The sequence below is a fragment of the Mus musculus genome, chromosome 14, assembly GCF_000001635.26.
Source record: "Mus musculus strain C57BL/6J chromosome 14, GRCm38.p6 C57BL/6J".
Classification (NCBI taxonomy): domain Eukaryota; kingdom Metazoa; phylum Chordata; class Mammalia; order Rodentia; family Muridae; genus Mus; species Mus musculus.
In genome coordinates this window covers 48693228-48701773 of record NC_000080.6, presented here as the reverse complement: position 1 = coordinate 48701773, position 8546 = coordinate 48693228, and the positions used below count along the sequence as shown (strand labels likewise).

Here is an 8546-nt window from a genome sequence, read left to right as displayed (position 1 = left end):
GCCCCTCTGCTCTCCAACTCTGAGGATTTATTCACTTATATGTGCCATAGTTTCCTCTTCAGTCCAAAAGGAATGAAGATAGTGCTTATCTTATAGGATGAAAATTAAGAGAGTCACCTGCCTTCCCAGGTGTCTGGCAACTACAAAGAACTCAATAAACATTATCTTTTATTATCTGCAACCTCCCTGAGCCAGACGTATCGGCTTTCTTTCCATCCCTTAAATAGGCTACAATCCGAGATCTTGCCGGTATGACTTCCAGACCAAACGCTTATCCTGTCTGAAGGATTCCCCTTATCTACTAAGCACCCCTGTCTCTTAGACCTAGGACTACTTTCTCTGACCCATAACCCTGCAATCGAAATTCTTCTTCCGGTCTGTACCTGGCTCAATGCCACTCTCCGTAGAGGTCATCTACATTAGATCCATTCACTCAGAGGAATGTAGGCCTGCAGGCACCCCACCCAGATTTGTTTAAATGAACACGTAGTAATTGTTGCTAGACCCAGCCTGGAGAGCCCTCAGCAAGATGCTGTCTTCTGAGGACAAAGCTAGGAGAAAGTGGCCTTGGGGGACTCTCTCTCGACTTCCCAGGGCTGACCAACCCCCTTCTGATTAACACATTCTTTCTTTGTATGTGCTAATGAGTTTGCCCAGGTTTCTAGGGCCCTAAGACAACTTTGTGCCCTATGCTCCATTTCAGTCCATTGTTTTTAGGGGTTGCTCGCCAAAGGCCTCTGGTTTCAATTCTTCCTGGTTTGGGGCTACTGGGGACGCCTACGGGTAGTGCCTTTGTATCTGTGTTGTTGACGTGCACCTGGACGGCGCTCTACCTGCCAGGGGAGACACCCTGGGGCTTTTAGATATTTACTCACTTTTAAACTCCACTTTGCACTCTAAACTTCTATTTCAGTCTGAGAGGCATCTGCACCTTGGCTTCTCCCAGGGCTGGTGGAGTCCTAACAAAGACCCAACAGGGATTTTTTGTTTTGTTTTGCTTTTAATATATTTTCTTTTTTTTATGTTTATGGCTTTTTTGCCTGTCTGTTTGTCTGTGCTCTGGGTGCATGAAGTGACCCAGGAAGCCAGAAGAAGGTGTCAGGTCTCCTGACACAGAAGTTACAGACAGCTATGAACTACCTTGTGGGTGCTGAGGATCCAGCCAGGTCCTCTAGAAGTGCTTTGCACCACTGGCCATCGCTCTAGTTGCCCCAAACATTCTTGTTTTACCTCTGACTAATGAGATACACAACACTGTCCTCACTGTGGCAGGGAGTATCATTCTACCTTACACAGACAATTCCAACTGGGTTCATGGATGAGAGTTATGAACACAGATAGCCTTGAACAGTAAAGTGAGATACCTTCGATATTTCCAGGTAAAGGTGACTCCATAGCTCCAATATTGTTCCACTCTCAAAGGCTGATGCTTTCAAAAGCTGGATGTCAACAAATAGAACTGGGCTACATCACACATCCTGAGCCCCTAGACGTCTGCAAAGCATTGCTCAGGGCTTTGGTGTTATTTCTGCAATGCAAAGACATAGTTTGGGCCAAAGATGTGTGGGGAAACACCACAGCTGAAGGTTACACTTAGCAGAGAGTAGCAGGAACACAAACTAAGGTTGAAGAAAGTCTCTCCCTGGGGTATTTCTTGTCCTTTATTTTTACCCAGATCCTAGACTTGTGGTGAATTCAGATAAGCTCTTGACCTTTCTGGGTGATTATCCAAAGTCAACCTTCCTGTGTCTGAGGGTCACCTGTAACTCATTAATCTCAGCCCAGTATTGTTTTGCAGGGATGTCTGTTCCATTTAAGATAGAAAACTCCTATGCAGATAACATGGTGGGTTAAGGCACTCACCTTTCATCCCTGGATGGCTGGGTTCTAACCGAACTCAATTCTGTATGTGTCAGGATTACATTTGATATACACTCTCTTCCCAGAAGCCATTTGTCTAAGGAACATGAATTCCTAAAAGGATGTTGCACACATCAGTATCCACTTCAGGGCCTATACAGGAAATAGAGGCCCAGAGGCCACAGGGTCAGGACAGGAGGAGAAGGGACTATTTAGGGAATCTTGCTGAATGCAGGTTTCAGAGGAGACTAATAGGTTTTGTTTTTTGTTTTTTGTTTTTGTTTTTTTTTCCACCATCGATGCTGCACGTGAGAGCAAGGCCACTATCACTGTTCAGTGGTGACAAACTGCTCTTTTTTTCAGAATCTTCCATGGTTATACTGTACTGTCGATTCGGGAGCAGCATTCTTGATTTCTTTCTTTTTTTTTTTTTCTTTAAGATGAGAGTTTCAGGTATTGGAGGCTGGCCTATGACTGGGGATGTCCTGAGAATGACCTTCAGCTTCTAAGCTTGCTGATTTCACTGTGTGACTGCTGGGAGTCTAGCTAAGAGCTTTGTTTGTGCTGGGCAAGCCCTGTACTAACTGAAATACAATGCAACAGGGTTTTTTTTGTTTGTTTTTGTTTTTTTTACAAATTTTATTTCATTTTTAAATTCAGTGTGTGTGTGTGTGTGTGTGTGTGTGTGTGTGTGTGTGTGTGTCTATGTAGGTGCGTGTATGTGAGCACAGATGACCAGAAAAGCCAAAGGCACAGGGCTACCTAGAGCTGAAGTTCCAGGAGACAATACTACTTACTAGAAACAGAACTAGGTCCTCTGCAAGAACACTGCATGGTTTTGTTTTTCTTTGGTGTTTTGAGACTGGTTTCTCTGTGTAGCCCTGACTGTCCTGGAATTCACTCTGTGGAAGAAATTGGCCCTCACTCACAAATATCTGTCTGCCTCTGCTTCCTGAGTTCTGGGATTAAAGGCGTGTACCATCGCTGTCTGGCTGCAGTATGTGCTCTTAGCTGAACCCTCTCTCCAGCCTCTTACTTTATTTATAATTTTATACTTCTGAACATTCTTTTATTTATTGTTTAATTTCATTCCCTCTTCCATCAGGAAATAAAAATGTACATCATCTGAGCAAGAATCTAAAATATGGATTCTAAAAGAAAGTGACAGCCAGGCTTTTGACCTGACCAGGCAGACATGTCATGGTAGCCTAGTGGATAGCACACTAGTTGTAGAGTCCAGCGGAGGGAAGATTCTGAGCCTTCTACTTGAGGCCTCAAACACTTCCAGTGTCTGCTTCAGTAGCTACAGAATTAGATAAGATGAGGTCATGTGGGCTGGAGACCTGGCTCAGCAGGTAAGAGCACCAACTGCTCTTCCAAAGGTCCTGAGTTCAAATCCCAGCAACCACATGGTGGCTCACAACCACCCATAATGAGATCTGACGTTCTCTTCTGGAGTACAGTGTACTTGCATATAATTAATAAATAAATCTTAAAAAAAAAAGATGAGGTCATGTAAAATACTTGAAACAGTGGCCAGCATGTTTCAGGGGCTCAAGAAATATGACCTCACGGGGCAGTGGTGATGCACGCCTTTAATCCCAGCACTTGGGAAGCAGAGGCAGGCGGATTTCTGAGTTCGAGGCCAGCCTGGTTTACAGAATGAGTTCCAAGACAGCCAGGGCTACACAGAGAAACCCTGTCTCGAAAAACCAAAAAAAAAAAAAAAAAAGGAAGAAAGGAAGAGGAAGATGACCTCTCTCTCTGATGTTTAATTTCAATACAATATAGAAACCAAATCTATAGAATCAGAAATCTGTGTCTACCTAACCCCGAAGAACACTTTGCTAGAGGGAGGCAGGGCAGTAACTTCCTACCCTTTCTCTTTGCTCAGCTGCCACATTGCCCTGCCCTGTTGCTTCTGAATCCCTACCAGCTACAGAACAAGAGAGACCTGAGTGAGGACAGTGTGGGGACACTCACCTCCTCTAATCATCTTCAAACAACTTCAGACAACAAGCGGACAGAGTTGCTTATTCTCAGGGTCAGCCAGGAAAACCAATGCACAGAGCCATTTCTCCTGTATAGGAGAAGTAGCCATATATATGAATGTATACACACACAGACACACACACAATCAGTGATCAGTGTCCATGCTTTCTGGACACACTGCCTGTCTCTTCACCATGTTCTTTGGATCTAAGGACCATTTACACAAGTCTTATAGCTCTGCCCCCAAGGAAGTGTAAGAGGATGTTTGCTTGGCAGTGAGGAAACAGAGATGAACCTAGATCTAAGCTTAACAGGAATACCTGGACCACAGGCATTGTGAAGCCGTGCAATGGGTGTCTTGCGCCTGCCAGCTTGCTTTTTATTTCTTTGTAACTTGAGACCCACAGGTAGCCTCTGATACCGTCCAGTTGGGAGGCCTGGGGTAGTTTGCATTTTCTCCCTAGCTGGAGCCCCAGAATGAATTGAAGGGAGACAGCGGCCAGGCGCCTGTTGAGTCTGGCCGCTGCGGCCTCCTTTACTTACTGGGACTGGTTTGTAGGAATGAAAGATATTTTCTTTTTCTTTAAAAGAAAAAAAAAAAAAAAGCATCGCTTGGGAGGCCGAAGCAGGTGGATCCCTGAGCCTGAGACCAACCTGGTCTACAGAGCAAGTTTCAGGCTACCTAGGATCCCACACAGGCAAACCCTGTCTGAAAAAGCTAAATGAATAAATAAAAGACAATAGAATTTAAGTTACATTTATTCATTTGTACGCATGGGGGCAGGATGTGGGGGTTGATCACTGTAGGGTGTGTTTTCTCCTTCCAGCACATGGGCTCTGAGGGTCGAAGTCGGGTCTTCAGGCTTTGACAAGGCCCGCTCTGAACGATCTTGTCAGTCCTGAGAGATTATTTCCTTTTTTTTTTTTAAGTTAGGGGTTTGTCTCATACTCATAGAGATCTGCCTGCTTTTGCTTCCCCAGGCAGAAGCTTAAAAGGCATGCACCACCACCCCCTGCTTTGTTTGTTTATTTTGGGGGTTTGTCTTGTTTTGTTTTTCAGGACAGGGACTCACTGTGTAGCCCTGGCTGTCCTAGAACTCACTCTGTAGACCAGGCTGGCCTTGAATTCTGAGATCCACCTGCCTCTGCCTCCCAGGGGTTGGGATTGAAGACGTGCGCCACAGCCCAACATTCTGCTTTTTGGTGTTGTTTGTTTGTTTGTTCTTGTTGATGATGTTTTTACTGTCTTATTTGTTTGTACCAGAATTTAAATAGCCCAGCCTAGCTCAGATACTTAAGCTCAGCTTAACTAGCCAAGGATAGCCTTGAATTTCTACTTTTTGTTTATGCCTCCTAAATGCTGGGATTCTAGGCATGCACTGCCATGACTGGCTGGTTTTTACAATTTTAAATAGTTCTCAGCCAGCCTGGTCTACAGAGCCATCTAGGGCTACACAGAAAAACACTGTTTTAAACACACACACACACACACACACACACACACTCAAGAAAGAAAATAAATCTTTCAAAAAATAATATGTTACTGTTTAATTTTTTGACCTCCTCCCCCATATTTAAAATTGTAGTAGAAATTCAAAAGAAAACTTTCATACTATGGAAAAATCACATGAAACTCACATTTCAATGTCCAGGAATAAAATTGTGAACATGTGTTCATTTAAATACTATTCATGCATCCAGAGTTGACTAGACAACAAGAGATCCTAAGCCACAAAGCCCTTTAAACAAACAAACAAACAAACAAACAAACAAACAGGAAAGGTGTCCCAACCTTCCTGTAATGCCCTTCCTTCAGTCAAAAGGAAAAGGAGAGTGCTCGCTTCGGCAGCACATATACTAAAATTGGAACGATACAGAGAAGATTAGCATGGCCCCCGCGCAAGGATGACACACAAATTCGTGAAGCGTTCCATATTTTTAAAGCTAGATACACTGTCAGGTCTTTTGGCATCCGGAGAAATGAGAAGATTGCTGTTCACTGCACAGTCCGCGGAGCCAAGGCAGAGGAAATTCTGGAGAAAGGCCTGAAGGTGCGGGAGTATGAGTTGCGGAAAAATAACTTCTCGGATACTGGAAACTTTGGTTTTGGAATTCAAGAACACATTGACCTGGGCATCAAATACGACCCAAGCATTGGGATCTACGGCCTGGACTTCTATGTGGTGCTGGGTAGGTCAGGGTTCAGCATCGCAGACAAGAAGCGCAGAACAGGCTGCATTGGGGCCAAACACAGAATCAGCAAGGAGGAGGCCATGCGCTGGTTCCAGCAGAAGTATGCTGGGATCATCCTTCCTGGAAAAATCAACTTGATCCAAAAAGCCAATATTTTCTCAGAAAAAAAAAAAGGAAAAGAAGAGATACTGATCGCCCTTGGTTTACCTTGAAGCTTCAGACCCCACAGTCCCAGTTATGTGTTTCAGGGCTTCCTCACATAGTTTGGTTGTAAACAAGATTGTTTCCTCGGTGGATGAAAAGAACCGGAACTGTAATAGAGAGGTTGCATCGCTAGTGTTTCTGAGACTGAACCTCCTGCAGTTCTGTTTCAACTTACTGTATGTTGTAGAGGTTGAGTTCTCTTTCCTAACGCTGCCTCCATCTTCTTCCCCAGCTTTTGAGACAGGGCTTCCTGCCTAGGCTGATCTTCTTGCTCCACCTCCATAATGCTAGGTAGCAGACAGGCACCACTCTGTGCAGCTCGGCCTCCATCTTTCCTGTCCCTTACCCTCAGTCCATAGGTCAGTCCCTTAGCTATCTATCTCACACCAAACTTGTGCAGTCATGTCTGAACTTGTCTTCCTACCTCCACATTCCTCCTTTCCCATCATTAAAATGACATCTCTAAAAAATATTAATTAAATTATATATATACTCATGCAGGGCCCCCTGCTGCCTACCTGTGGATCCTGTACCCCAAAATAGACAGTCTTGTCTGGCCTCAGTGGGAGAAGATGTGCCTAGTCCTGCAGTGATTTGAGGTGCTGTGAGGTGGGGGATTGGAGGAGTGGGGGATGGGGGTGGGGAAGGGGGATGGGGAATTGATGCTCAGAAGGGGACTTCCCCTTCAAAGGGAAATGGGGAGGACTTACTGGGAGGAGAGTGAAGGTTAATATTCGGTTGTAAAGTGAATAAATAATAATTTAAATTAATTTAATTTAAAAAGCCTACATAGTTGATTCTAATATTTAACTACATAGTTCTATGTCCTATCTCAAATTTTCGATCATCCATTGCTCAGAAAGCAAAATTTCAAGGATGTGTTTTTGTCCCACACTGCCTTGAGATGGGATCGGATGCTCTTCCCTGAGCTATGACATAAGTTCTCTGCTCTGCCATCTATTCCTTTGTTTTACTTTGCTCTCCTGCTTCAGGATTTAAACTTTCCCCACCATCATCCTTCAGTAATCAAATAATGCTCATTTTTAAAGTCTAGTTTCTTTTTTTGTTTGTTTTAGACAGGGTCTTATTTGGTCCAAGCAGTTTTTGAACTCTTTATCATTTTTATTATTAGTAGTAGTATTATTATTATTACTATCATTATCTTATTTTATATGTATACATGTTCTAGGCTAAAAGTGAATCCACACACTTCAAGCCAAGAAAAAAAAAATCCCTCACGGGTGTATATATGGAATTAATTAATTCCACTTGATTCTATATAGAGAGAAGTTGACATCTAGGAATAGATATCACACTTCACATTAAGCCTTCAGAATTTAATCAGCTCATAACAAAAAACCTGCACCTTTGATTAACATCTACTCCTGCAGTCCAACTCCTGCTTCTAAGAATTCACCTTCCTTCTCTCTTCTTTCTTTCTTTCTTTCTTTCTTTCTTTCTTTCTTTCTTTCTTTCTTTCTTTCTTTCTTTCTTTCTTTCTTTCTTCCTTCCTTCCTTCCTTCCTTCCTTCCTTCCTTCCTTCCTTTCTGTTACGAACAGGGTCTTCTGGAACTCAGTATCTAGCTTAGGATGATCCTGAGACCTTGAGGCCCCTCCCCCAGCTTTACCCCCTTAAAGCCAGGGCATCTGCCACCACATCCAGTGTAGCTCTAGAGATGGAACCCAGGGCTTCGCACATACTCTGTCAATTGAGCTACAGCCCCATCCCTGCTCCTACATTTTCTTTCTGTGTTTGCCCACTGAAGGACAGCTGGGCTGCATTTATACCTTGGCTACTGTGAGTGATGCTGATGTCTCTTGGAGCTCCTCTCCCATTTGCACTGAGTAGACAATTCAAAGTAGGATGGTTGGGTCATATGGCATTATTTTAAAGGTTTTAAATTGAAATAGGATCTTGCAACAGGTGTTGGTGGCACACACCTTGAATTCCAGCCCTCAGGAGGCAGAGGAAGGCAAATCTCTGAGTTCAAGTCCAGCCTAGTCTACAGAGCAAGTTCCAGGACAGCCAGGGAGGGCTGCCTGCCTTTGCCTCTGAAGTGCTATTGCTACAGGTGTGAGCCACCAGGTTTCGCTAGCCTTACTTTTCTGAGAAAGCCCAGGAGGATTTCCCATAATGACTGCAACAATTTTTGTGTTCCTGCTGTCAGCACACAAGCCCCCTTCCGCATTCTCGTTGGCTCTTCCCTCTCCTCTTTTCTAGAGTAGCCATCCTGACAGCGGTGAGGTGAGGACTCTCACAGCATTGACCTATCTTTTCTGATTAAGGATGCCAAACA

The 8546-nt window shown here is 44.0% G+C and overlaps 1 long non-coding RNA gene, 1 other non-coding gene and 1 pseudogene across 2 annotated transcripts in view; 2 read left to right on the top strand and 1 right to left on the bottom strand.

Annotated features, from left to right (window-relative positions):
• Otx2os1 (orthodenticle homeobox 2 opposite strand 1) overlaps positions 1 to 8546 on the bottom strand; it is a 124061-nt gene that overhangs the window by 91575 nt on the left and 23940 nt on the right. Inside the window, exons 3-4 of the long non-coding RNA NR_029384.1 lie at positions 3844 to 3940; positions 1365 to 1528 (exon numbers count right to left, since the gene is read on the bottom strand). This is a non-coding gene — a long non-coding RNA (orthodenticle homeobox 2 opposite strand 1). The remainder of the gene's footprint in view (positions 1 to 1364; positions 1529 to 3843; positions 3941 to 8546) is intronic.
• Positions 5686 to 5792, top strand: LOC115488448. The gene has a single exon (XR_003951320.1). It is a non-coding gene; the product is annotated as a U6 spliceosomal RNA (small nuclear RNA).
• Positions 5793 to 6210, top strand: Gm48909 (predicted gene 48909; annotated as a pseudogene).